Source organism: Stegodyphus dumicola, chromosome X1, assembly GCF_044657685.1.
Source record: "Stegodyphus dumicola isolate Sdum_Otavi_A_Nest chromosome X1, ASM4465768v1".
Taxonomy (NCBI): Eukaryota; Metazoa; Arthropoda; class Arachnida; order Araneae; family Eresidae; genus Stegodyphus; species Stegodyphus dumicola.
The window spans coordinates 173,947,255-173,961,687 of record NC_140780.1 but is presented as its reverse complement, the minus strand read 5'-3'; positions in this window follow the sequence as shown (position 1 = coordinate 173,961,687).

Genomic DNA, 14,433 nt, shown 5'->3' with positions numbered 1-14,433 from the left:
CGCTTAGAAAAGGCGGGAAAAACAACTTGACTACGGGGCTGTGGATTTAATTCCACGTACTTTCAAATAAGAGACCGTCGCCATTAAAAATGAAAAGAACATACAGTTAGAATTTTAAGTGTATTTTTGACTATGGAATTTTATTATTACATATATATAGTATGTATGCATGTAGGAGTGAAATTAATAAGCATTCTCTAATTTACTTCAGGTTCTCTAAAATAATGTCTAAAATTAGTTAATACACTGGAACGTTGGATTTTTCAAAAGCTTTAGCACTGAAAAGTAAAGATCAATATTTTTAAGAATGAAGAATTTTGTAATTGTTCAGAAAATTAAACACTGTTTAATGAAGCTTAGCAAATTAAGAGGGCATTTATTTTTTAGAAACAAACTGTAAACACAAAATGTTCATTAAATAATTTCTAATTACTTTTAACCTACAAATCAGATAAAGAGAATAAAAGCAGTTGAATTATTCAAAAGATTTTCGAAGACGTAAAAAAGCATTTTTATAAATACGGTAAACGGATTTTATAGTTTAAAGAAAGTAGAAGAAAAAAAACGAAACCAGAGCTAATAAATTTCTCGACTACTAAAAAGAATGCATACTAACTAAATAAATATTTCCGTCTAAGAAAGTAACTGCTTGCACTAAGTATTGTGCCGCTCAAAAATGGTACGTTGATCGAACTTGAAAATCATAGTGTCTGTCGAAATTTGTTTCTATCTTCATTTGAAGATTTCATTTTAACTAATCCCTCACTGTGCTTTTATGCTTAATTATCGCGAAGGTATTCGTAGATAAAAATCGGAACAATGAAATTCCTTACTTGTAAATATTTGCGATGCATTTTAAATCGACTAAAAATCTAAAAATCTTAAGACACATAAAAACTAATTTTTCAAACCTCAGTAAGAAAACAAAAGACAGGGAAAAAGTTTACCCAGCGGCGTCTAGAACAAAAATACTTTAAAAATTCGTGTTTTACTTTCGTTAAATAAAAGCAACGTTCACACTTATGAATTTAATCTCGGAGATTTTAATTACGAAAATGTCAAAAACTTTTTCTTCGCCAGTGATTAAAAAGCAATTAACTCTTACTAGAAATAAAAATGAACTTTTAGAATAAGTTCGGTTTTCTTTTCCATCGGATCTGAAAGAGGAATGATTCGAGATAAGGAAAATGCTGAATCTTTTCCGGAAGCCTTTTTAATCCGGAAATAATCCAGGAGTCAGCGTTTCAGAAAATTAAAAGAAACAGACGCGCGAGTAAGATACAACCTCATTTAACGATAAGACCTTCCCAATCTTCAATTCACGTCTTGATTAAGTAATTACGAATGCTAATCCACAAATTATCAAGGGTAATCTATGCACCAAAGGATCATGGACATAGCTAGAAACTGACGTAATTTGAGGGAAAAAAGTGCTTCAGTTGGTGAGTACCGCAGATATACAAATGAACAATACTTAGGCAATTAGAAAATAAATTCTTCAGATATTCTCATTAAATGAACTGGAAATTGAAAAATCAAGAAAGGTAGTTTTTCTTTAATCAGAAATATATCTTTGTTGACAGCGAGTACAAAATATTTTTTTTTCCTCGGCATGAATCTCGATTCTTTAATTACATAATTTCACGGAAGAAAACTTTCAGTTTTCGAGAAACGAGGCTCAAAGTATTTAATGTATTGAAAGTTCTAATTTTTAATTTATGATCAAATAATGTGATTTTTATGTGTTATTTGATCGACTGAAGGAAAAGTGTTTTCCATTTGTAAGATAATCTTTTTGAAGCATTATAAGAGTTTCTAGCTCACGCCCTTGCATAGTTGATTATACCAAATTACAAATCAAAATATAAGTGACGGATATTTTAAAGAACTACGGGCAACTTAAATATTTAAAGAAAATAGCTGTATACAACTGTGACGAATTTGGCTTTACTTGCGTATTATTTTGAATAAAATTATAACATGTAGCGAGCTGATAAATTAATTTGATTTTATTAACATTCTCACTTGCATAAAATGTTCTCAAAAGTATCCGATTGATAATTATGTTGTTTCAAGAGAGAAACATTTCACTTGCACGTTCATATTGTATTTTCTACACACATATAGTGAATTTGATAGAGACTTGTTGAATTTTCTGCGTCGTTAGATTGCAATACGTCATTATTATAAGTACATTAACAAAAAAATGTGAAAACAATTGGTCTGTGAATCAAATCGGCATTTGTGAATCAAATCGGCATCAAATCGGCAGAAATGTGAATCAAATCGGCATTTACATGTTTGAAATGTGATTACAATTTTCAAGAAACTGCAGACAAGTAATTTCTGTTATGGATTTGTAAATAAATGTTAATCTGCTTCTAATACAGCAAAACATTTAGCGATTTTCTGCGGTTAATACCAATATCGAAGCTAACGAGAAACAGTAGAGAGTTATGATAACAGCAAAATCATTATAGGAAGGCCAGAACCTTCCTATAATGAATCGTTATAGGAAGGACTTGTGTGATTTCTGGGCTTCTCGAAACTGCCTATCCCCCTCCCGTGAGTACTGAGAGGCAATTTATTACAGTAACACGCTCAAAGAGCCAACCTTGAAAGGAAGTAATCTAGAGGAGGAACTCTGGTTATTTATTCTATGCATAAGAAAACCATCAATATATCCAAGTAACCAATCTATTCTAGTGTAAAGAATCTAATTCTGCAAGTAACGTTCAGTAGTTGCATTTACTTCCTCTTAGGTGAGATTAGGTACGAAAACACATTTGGATGCATTTTGAGTTTCATCACGTTTTCAAGTGCACTTTTCTTTCATTTTTGCCCCCTTCATTGCGAAAGTTTTCTGAATCCTTTCAGAATATCTTAAATCATTTTTCTTTTAATGAAAATTGTATCGTGCAGCGTCTGAATTGTATTAAACAATTAATTTCATAAATATTTTGAAGAACTTCCTCGTCAAGATTCTCTTAACCACCTTTGACTTTTTTTTAATTTCAGAGTTTTATTTGCCTTCTTTAAATTGTGCATTGATACTTTTCATGTATTTCGGTGTACAGTACAGCTCTTCTGACAATGCTTAACTCTGTATCGAAACTAAACTCTCTACAAGGTATGCATAGCCCTTCTATTTGCATCTCAGTTTTAAGGCTGTTAGAACTATGAGACCCCTACCTGGAAATCTTTCACAGCTTTCTAAGAAACGTCTTTCCGTTGTCCTCTCCGATCATCCGGAAATAATCTCTTTCATCAGCCATATATTTATTTAAGCCTCCAGTTCCCAATCCTATTAGAGTTGTTGATAGAGATAAGAAAACATAAACGGTCTCAAGATGACTTATTATTAGAAAGGAAATTACCAATGGTAATTCACTTGTAACGCCGCTTTATCATGAATCCTCCAATCCATTCTCAGCTTTCTACCCCTAAGCTAACAACGATCTTAGATTAGTATATGTTTTTATGGTTTCTTCAGTTCAATTCTATTCAGAAACAGATAAATAGCTTCACAAAATGTCCATAAATTTTCGTTTAAGACACGTTTTTATAAAAACGAACCTATCTGAACATACTTTAAAATGTGAAAAATGCTGCATGTTAATATTCGTTAGAGATTTATTGCACAGAGGAATGTAACAAAATCTATGCTACAATACTTGACAGAAAGAGTATAAAATGCTTAAAACGTTTCTTGTCCTAGTTTAACTGCGGATTTAAAAATCGATTTTGACTAACGTGTTCAAAAGATCTTCAACGAACAATGGTGATTTATCAGAATGGAAATTAAAAACTGATTTCAAAACAGCAGGTTTGTTCCGTCTTATTTTTCCCTTTATTTTAAATTTTATGAATTGAAATATTCATTTATTTTTCCAATTCATAAAGTAAAAGGAATTTTTGTTTTTTAGTTCGCAATATTTGAAACAAAAGATCAGTAAATATTAAATTTAAGTTGCTTTAAGAATGAAATTTTTCTGTTGGGGAAACTGCATACGATTTGACCAGGAATTTCATACTGCATTATCAAGCTGTAAATATTGGATGGATTTGAGAAAAGTAAATGGGAGGTCTAATTAAAACGAACGTTTTACAAAATGATTATTATATTTCTTAATTTATGTGTTTTTTACTGCATTCAAACTTAAACATGATCTTTGCTAAAGTGAGCAAAATTTCATTGCTTTGAGATATCGGTTAATCTTTCATAAGCGGGGTGAACGCGAATCGGCGAGAGTTTTTATTTGGCGCGATTTCGATTTGGTTGTGGTTTCCGACTTACCTTATGCAAATTAAGCATAAGCATATATGAAGAAGTCCTGCAGGTACTAACTCTTATCCCTTCTCTCGACCTAACTGAGGAGTGAGAAGCAATACATGGCTCTCTAACTTTCCTGAATTCCAACATGAGGCTCTTACTAGCAGGAAGTGTCGCCACTCTGAGTCTATAATTTGATGAACAAGTGTACTTTGCTTTACGGTTTCTGTATTACAGATCTGCTTTGATTTTGCCTTTATTCCTGAATGTTTTACAGCAAAGCTATAAAGTTTCAATGTCTAAAATTTTACCAGTGTGAATAGACAAAGCAGCACAACCGCCCAGTGATGAGCATCAGCTTCTTTGCCACGTTCGTCGGCGAATTGAATTCTTCGGAACACGGAATGTCACTTCTAAGGTGAAAGTCACAACTTATTAGATTAAACATATATTAAACTAATTAAAGTTCATCCGGTTATTTGAAAGCTTTTTTTATACCAATAAACTAAATAATTTATTTTCAATTTTTCCAAGCTTCTAAACTCCTCCATTCTCCGTATCTACCATCCTAATTAAAAATAGTGGCAATAATTTGTCACCAAACTGAATTGGTAAAATGAAGGTCGACTCTACTATTTCCAGTCGCTTTTAGGTACACGCAGTATTGGCATTAATGACATTCTTCCCATGCGCTCTTGTGGTGCAACAACCAGCAGAATGAGTCTATTATTTGAAAGTTCCTATTTGATACCAAGCAAGAACCCGATTTATTCTGTATGATTCCACACCCCCATGCTCATTCTATTCTCCACATTTCACTTACTAAACTGCTGAATTTTAACAAATACAAAGTTTCGAAAGGAAATTTATACACTGGCAATGATTATCTCGAACATATAGACTTTTGCAAATACTTATACATGAAATAAATTCGGGCATCTAAACTAGATAATTTACTCTCAAGTTATAGTCTGGAATTGTGAATATCGTTTTCAATTATGTACTTTTATAAGGTATTTCTCTCGCCTTCTTGGCATACCTTCGTGGTGTGGTGGTCTGCACGCTGGGCGCGTATTCCAGAGGTCCGTGGTTCGATTCCGGGCGAAGGCGTTGCATATTTTTCATCTTGCCTGCTTCCCAAAAATACCTAATGTCTCTACATAGTTTCTAGTAAATAATGTTTTCACTACTACCTTATAGTTTAGTTTCTAAACGATTTGTTATTGCAAATTGAATTGTATTTATTATCTCGCCCACAAAGATTTTAATATTTGTTACTAAACACATTTCAATTTGAAAGGGTTTCATTGTGGAAGAACCGTTTCTAATTCGTTAATATGTAGAATGAAAAGGATTAATGCCTAAAAAAAAGGAACCTATTTCTAATAGCATCAATAAAACGCTCTTCAGCTTAAGTACTCAACCGCAATAAATGATTAAAAATAAAATGCATCTCAACAAAAGAGAAACTAAATGCTTTTAATTATCAGTAAATCGTTCTATCTACTTACCTCGAAAAGGATTTATTTAAATAAATACCAGCCAAAATGTAAATGTTGCAAACTAATAACACAATTTATAAGTGATTTAAAATTAATTGTATTTGGGTTCGTGAATATTTATGAGGCAATCCAATGAGAAATATATTTCTTTCATTTAATAGGAGTTACGAAAGTACAAGTATTAAGTAAATTAATTCTAAATATTGAATGAAAATGGAATTTTGTAGCTTGTTATTAATAATTGATACTATGAAAAGCAATAGCAATAATTGCTTTATACTGCCTACCTTTTGTCGCTTTCAAAGACATCTGCATGAAATGCGAGAATTTTCACTCTGAGCTTAACACTGATGCAAATCCATCTTGAACTGTGTTAATAAAAATGACATCCTCTTTCCCAAGTACTACCTCTACATTTCCGTTGCTTTAAAATTCAGAAGCTGCTACCAAGGAAAACAGAAATTTGAATATGAATTTAAACAGTCCTGTGGTTGAAAGATTTTCCATTTATGTTAATAGCTTAAAATATGAAAGGCTTTGAAATATTAAAATAAAAAAAAAACATTTAAAATACTTTCTTTTTTTTTTACATTCTTGCAGCTTAGCATAATAAAATGCATAAGAATTTGAAGGTGATTAGGAAATGGAAGAATGAAAAATAGTATGGCAATGTATAAAAATAATTAATAGTTAAAAAATGCCATATAAAATAAGAAACAGTTTACATTAGTTATTCTAAAACTGTAGTTTCATTAAAGGACATTTTATAATAGGATTATTGTGATTCGTTTTTATTAATGTCTCAGACTGCTGGCAAACTCCTAATTCAAAGTTGTTGGCTCGAAATTTTCAGCAAGTCTTGGCTAAGAAAAAAACATATTTGTCAATTAATTAATACAAAAAATATTACGTATGTATGTAGTAAAAATGAGCTAATATACAAGTATCTTAATGCATTATTCTGAATTCAAATACTTTTCCACCTCATAAACTGCCTTCTTTTCTGCGTTTTACATGGTTCTGCGTTTTATATGTTATTCTCTGTGCCATTTTCATCCATATTTGTTCAAAATATTAATGCAAGGAAATAGTTTTTCTTCATTTTATTAAAAAAAATGCGAGCCATAAAATATAGGGTTTGGCAGATTTCCTAGCGTTTTATTCAAGTTATAGCATAAAGGAATAACTTATTTTATTTAATGTTCTTTATATGTAACAATAGTTACAGGAATATGATTTATGATTCAGGTTTTGAAGGTGATATCTGTCAAATGAGTCTTGCTACACTCACGATGAATGGGTAGATCGGCACTATTGCACCATTATGGCCAATGAACAAAGGTTACAGCAAAACTTCTTTCTTCCTCAGTGTTGTTGAACGTGGATATACAGCAATTATGGTAACAACACGATGAACGACTGGCTGAATAGGAATCATGCACAGAGGTTTCACGAAGAGATATCTGCGGATATTTACTTTTCATTGTAGTGCTATTTCTTAGCCTTGGCCCACTAGCGGCCGAGCGATAATGTTGAACACTGGTAGTTCAGTCCGAGGTTCGAATCCCGCGAACGGGTGACTGCATGGTCATTTTCGTGATTTTACCCATGTGGTAATGTGTTAATACGAGACAGTTTCCCTTAGAAAGGCCTCCACTGAGGCATCCCTCCCTTCCGTGTAGTACCTTAAGGCAGAACACATAAATAATAATGCTAATATTACTTGGCCTCCCCGATCCTCCGGTCTAAAATATGCTGAATTTTTAAGAAGTATACCTCGAACAATAAGATTGCTAAATACATTGCAAGATGTGTAACTGAAGGGCAGCTGAAGAGCAGCCACCATCAGTATACCAAGTGATATGCTAACAATGAGCCTACAGTGCCGTTTGAAATAATGCAAAGTTACGAGAGATGACTCTGTCTTGAAATGTTGTGCACGTTAAAAATTTGTAGTTCCAATATTTTCCGTGGACGTAGAGAACTCTGTAAAGCTATTGGCTAGGATCTGTACCTAGGCAGTTTCGGCCACGGGGGGTATACAAGTCATGAACGTAGCGGTTCTAGGGGCTCCGGAAAGGTGACTTATTGGCCGGCCTGGATCTGGCAGGTCCTAGAACAGATCGTTTTGAGTAACCCGGGGTAGCGTCCCGGGTTTATAAGAAGTTTATATGTTTATAAGAAGTGTTCAAGATAATAGATTAATAAGAGGAAATCAGAGATATGAAAAATTCCCCTCAAGGATTCACAAGGATTGGTGTATTCAAACTCTGAGAAGGCGGATCTTTTTGCCAGCTACCTATCGGAACAGTGCAAACCCAACGCCCAGCCGTCCAATCAGAAATCGGAGAATGAAACTGCCGAATTTATGGAAACGTGGATTATGTCGCCGGCTCCTTGCAATACTCCCAACTTTGCTTCTACACTGGAAATTAGAAATATTGTTAGATCACTAAATAAACCTGGTAAGAACCTGAATTAATAGCATTGATAGCAAAATGCTGAGGAATCTACCTGACAATTTTACTAGTAAGATAACCAGCATCCAGAATGGCTATCTGCAAAATTCCGTATTTTTCCTATACATGTACACAGGCACTTATTTTCGTAATTCAAAAAACCTGGAAAACCACATGACAACCCTGCAAGCTAACCACCCATATACCTGGTGTCTGCTCTCAGTAAAATCCTGGAAAGAATCATCTATAATCGCATTAAGAATTACCTCAGTGTAATAACTTCAAAATAGCATGGATTCCGAAAGGGACAATACACAGAACCTAAGATTTAGACCTCCGCCCTGGGTCCATCTCGAGAACTGACTCTCGAGGTTTTGTTGTCCAAGGTCGTGAGACCCTCGTCCACGCGGGCGCAACCCCCGCAGTTCCCACCCGGTTTTTGAGGATATTTTTTTAAATCGTCACTGATTAAGCCTTCGCAATCCCAAACGAAATATTCTACAAATATTTGATAGTCTGAAATTTTCAGTTTGCTTTGGGCATCTCTGACAGATATTTTATACGGATAAGAACATTGCAATTGAAGTTCTTGAAATCAAAAGTGAAATTCCTAGTTCCTTAGCTTTTCTGTAAGTTACCAAATTGAATGGGATTTGAGCACGCTAAAGAAAGTATTTTTGCATGGTTATACTTATATTTCAGGTCGGAACTTTAATAGCACTAGCCAATGAGAGGCGTAGCTTAAGTCATGTGCACTACACTCAATTTCTGACTCTTCCGTGGGCGATAAACATAATAATCAAAAATTTTTATTTCGTCAATTCACTAGTAATAAGCCTTTTTTTTTTTTTTTTTTTTTTTTTTTTTTGTAATTCCAAATGAAAGGAGAGCAGAATTTACCTCAGTTAAAAATATGTGATATTTTCTCTCATAGCTGGATTCTACTAAGTCATTAAAAATGCCTGACGTGAAGTGTTGTCAGCATCATGAAGACATTAAGCTCCTCAACCAAAATTCATTTAGTTAAAGACTTTTGCTGAAAAGGTTAATGTCTTCATTATTGATCAGAAGTTCATAAAATCATGCCTTAGTTCTCCAGATTCAAAGATCTTTAAAATTTCATAAGAATATTTAATTTTTCTTTGTAAGCTTAATAAAGAAGTATTATTTAAGATATATATCAGCATTATTTTAATGATTTAGGTATAAAGCAAAATTTAAACTCTCATGACACTAAATACTTGGAATAAAAAATACACTGGAATTACGTTTAAAATTTTATTTCTGTTTAAATAAAAGGTTAGTTTAATCTTCTAATCGAAGCAGTTTTGTTTTTACTTTTCTGATGTGCATTTTTAAGTTGTAAAAATAACTTTTCATAAATTTTCTTCATTTATAAAACTGATTTTTCTTGAGATGTTTATTTATATGTAAAGTGAAAAAAACATTTCAACCATAACCGGTTTTGGTTTATTTCCACCCATTTTTACTTTCTGGTACAATGTGAAGGAAGTATTGTAAGGAATGATTGAATTGAAATAATCACGAAAAATTTCGGGTATCATATTTCAAAGGAAATATCCATTTTGACCATTCCTGAATGCATTTGGACGATTTTTTGTGACGTCTGTAATTACTCACAGAATAAAGAACTCTTTTTTTTTTCACAACGAATTGCGAAATGGATTTAAAACAGATTCAAAAGTGGTTTTTTTTTTTTGTGACGTCTGTACGTGCATACGTACGCATGTTTTTATGTATCTCACATTGAAATTTTGTATATTGACATGCTATAACATCTAAATGGTCACGTCTCTTTTATACTAATATATATGTATTGCCAATTACAGAAATGTTTATATGAAGAAAATATTCATGTTTTGGCGTTGACATTAAAAACAAATTAATTTTTGACAAATAACGAAAATTAACTTTAAATGCTGTCTTTTGGGTCCTATACTTACATTTGGAAAAATATTATACTCTTTTGGAAAAAATAAAACTATAAGTTGGACTTCCGTACGACAAAAATTAACCGGGATATTTAATTAAAAAAATTTACAATTTTTGATGTCATTTTGAACTTGCCTTAAGGAAGTCATGTGCGTCTACATCAGATTTTATTTCGATATTTACATTTGAACAAACTTCGAAATGATACTTATTATATATCTAGAAGAATTCATGTTAGAATACAGTTTAATTACAGCAATAAAAAGTCTTCGCTACATCAGGTTTTCTTTAGATATTCTTTTCTGCCAAAAATGCTTAAAAATTTGGACTTTCCTCTTTATTATATCTACTAAAAAAACGGGGTATTGCTTAACATTAAATTATTACAGAAGCGCTTTAATTATTTTGACCAGTTAAACAGTTTTCTTTGGATATTCCGTTTTGTGCGTTAAAAAACTTGCGAAATTCGAAGAATTATATTTTGATATTATTAAAACTATTAATGAATTAATACTGAATTTTCTCATTAAAAATGTTCTGACAATCAGTTATCAGAAGTAACAAAATAGTGAAGAACTAAGGAGAGCCAAACATTTCGTGACTGTCCTGATATATTAAAGATTGAGAAAAATATATGACAACATTTTTTTTTAAATTTACGATTAGGCTAACAATAATTTAATCAGATGGTGGTTTCATTTTTCATAAATTCAAGTTATTGAAAAGCAGCTACAATGTAGGAATCAGCTGCCAACTATGCTCAAATTTTTAACTCTCAGGTATAGATCGTAAATATTCCAGACGAGTTTTCGCTTCTTCCAAACTCCTGCTTTTAATGGAAGATAATAAATATTGCTTCAAAGTTTAATAGCAACATAAAATAGTTTTTAACAATATCCTCTTACAGAAAATAAAAAATTCAAAATTTAACAACCGCTCGGGTTTTCGAAACAATGAGAAATTGAGATTCTGCCTTGCTTTTATATTACTAAATCACAGATTGTCAAAGTCATTGCTGACTTAGAGCTCCTGCGTCTAAATAGCTAATGAAGGGATGCAAAACGAAAACCTGGCCACAGGCGCGAAAGGATAGCATCGAAACTTACTGTCTTACTTTCTTAACCCTTTCGCCGTCCTCTCCTGTCCGCGAAAATTCCCTCCCTCAGCGGCCGTCTGTTTTTCGTAGCGTGTAATGCTGTTTTCTCTGTACATCTTAATTTTCCATGCATAACTTTCGTAGTGGATGAATGTCAATGAATATTAAGTAAAATTATAAGGAAATAAAGCATAATGGAAAAATAATAATATAGCTGCTTATTTCTAACAGCAGGCTAGATTGAAAGCATCTGATCCAGGCGGTACACTCCTCCCATTTTGTTGTTGTAATCTTTTACAATTATTGGTTTTTTAACAGTTCTTTTCCGTGTTCCAACATCTATCATCGAGTTATTATGGACTGTACTCATCAAACGTATATCCTTTCTGGCTTTCCAATTCACAACCTCATTTATTCTCTTTTCCTGCTGAGTAGACGATGAAGCCATCTCTCATTGTCTTGTATCTTATGTAAAATGGCGCGAATATTCGTAAAACCCGGGGCAAATTCAATTAGAAATATTAGTGCTGCTGTCATATTCTGCTTCTTGGGCGGGTTCTGGATATGGGTTTCCTTATTACATAAACCAGCCATTTAACGGCACAAAAATTTTATTAACACACGAACAAAATAAGAACAAACGATTAACACAAAAACAGAATCACGTTCATCATCACGCTGCCATATAGCGGGTTACCTACGTTACTTCGCTAATAACTACTAACTAACTACTCTTCTCTAGTAAGTCACATGAGAAAGAGACGTTGCAGGCCGTTCGGCTAAACTGTGCATGCGTGGTCATCACGTCATGACAGATGCCCTCTAGGAGGTATTAGAACAAACAAAAATAATAACTCAAATAAGTAAACATTTAGAAAGCGTTTTAAACGTTTAAAAGTTTTAAAATGTAGAAGAACGCTTGAAGCGAGTTACGGCCGTCCTGCGGAAGTTTCACTTGAACGCATTAGACGCGTTACGGACGACGAAGAGGTTAAATTATTATCTTTAATGCTTTGGTTGCATATTTCGGTTTACAGAGGGAATTAATTACGCTCTTACACACACCATATTACGGAATTCCAAATTTATACAAAGCACTGGGCTTAATTTATACAAAGCACTGGGCAACGCAAAAAAAGATGCAAAAGAAACATGCTAGGACACCTTTGTCTCCGGGCTCCACTCCATCGGCAAACATAAATTCGAATTAGTGCTCTGTCCACTCTGTCAGTCCCCGTCCCGAGAAGGTGATCCCCGATCTAGCTTCACAACAGCCGAAGGAACGGACACGAGAGTAACATTAAGGTCCCTTCCAAACCCTAACCAACCTCCGAATAAAGGTCGCTCTAGTCCTGTGAAGACAGATTTTATATCACCATGATCCTTCCCAGGAATTCTCCTGAGTCCCCCCGGGGGGAAAGGACTATCCAAAACATCACATTTTGGGAGAATCATAGAATTCACCGGTAACGCGCTGCACAATAAAATAAGTACTGCTCTCCTGACACTAGACATGGCCAAAGCTTTTGACCGCGTCTATCATACAGGTCTTATTTACAAACTCGTTCAAATGAAGTTCCCGCGAGAGACCATTCTCATGCTCCTCTCTTTTCTGCAAAATCTTCAGAGAGAAAACACACAGAGATAAGAAGTCATGTGACAGTGATAGCCTATCAGCTAACTTCATCTGCCTGCGTGCAGCCAATTTCAATTGACTCTTCACGGATGGACTTTTAGGTATACAAAACTTATTGTATCCAGTTCCACTGAATTTTAATCATTTTTCCTATCATTTTGGTATATAATTTGCTAGTATAGTGATTTACGTGTTGAAACATTGAATTAATATGTTCCGTTGGAGACCACGGGAAAGTCAGAAATTGACTGTAGTGCACGTGACTTTAGCTACGGTTCTGATTGGCTAGTGCTATTAAGTTCCTACCTGCATTGGTTCTACTTCCAGCATGAACTCTGTACATAGTGTATCATAATCAACTTTCTCTTCGTATTCTACACATTTTTTTTCTTATTTTGTATATAACATGTGTAACCTTTGTATTAATTTTATTGCAAATTATGGACTTCAAAACTTCCAGTAGCTCAGGAAGAGTCACATAACTGCCGCACACTCCTGATTGGACAAAGCTGATCTTCAGTCATCGCATCCTTACCCGCCACTGAGATTTCAGAGCAAATGTGTCTTAATGTTTTCTTATTTTTGTTTTTATTCTATTTTACTTTACTTTACACACCGTTATGGCGAGACAATTTGATGAGCCCTTGTTTGTGAGGAAGCTCGTGGGATTCCGTGATAAGCTATGTCCCGCTGTAACCTAGAATATGCAACCAAAACATCAACACATCATCTGAAAAATTGCGTTTTGCTTTCTGTTACAGACGAGCATGTAGTCTACACCTTTCAAGGTACAAAGGCAGATGTGTATTCTCTTATAAAGGTCATTTTTTTCTAACTGATTGTTATTTTTTCATTAGCTCGAACTTTTTTCTTTTTTATCATAAATTTTTATTTCTAATTGCAACCTTATATAACAAAAAATAATGAGTCAAAATGTAACTAGACTCGGACTTCAAAACGGAGTTGATTTACTTTGTTAACTTTATTGATCTTTTTTACGCAAAGTTTGAGATGAGTTGTAAAATAAAACAGTAAAATAATTTATCCCTTTTTTTTATCTTTTTAATGCTATTATTTATTACTTACTTTCATTTAATCTCATCCCAAAGTCTTAAAATGTGTATACAACTTTTAAGTTGGATTGTTTTCTCCAGATTTTAATTCCCTCATTCTCATTCTCACGCAATGCATACAAACTATAACGCTTTCGCTTTCGTTTCACGCCTTTGTTTATTCCTTTCGCTAGAGAATCAGGTCTTACTAGTTAATATAATATTATTTTGAGGATATTTTTTTAAATCGTCACTGATTAAGCCTTCGCAATCCCAAACGAAATATTCTACAAATATTTGATAGTCTGAAATTTTCAGTTTGCTTTGGGCATCTCTGACAGATATTTTATACGGATAAGAACATTGCAATTGAAGTTCTTGAAATCAAAAGTGAAATTCCTAGTTCCTTAGCTTTTCTGTAAGTTACCAAATTGAATGGGATTTGAGCACGCTAAAGAAAGT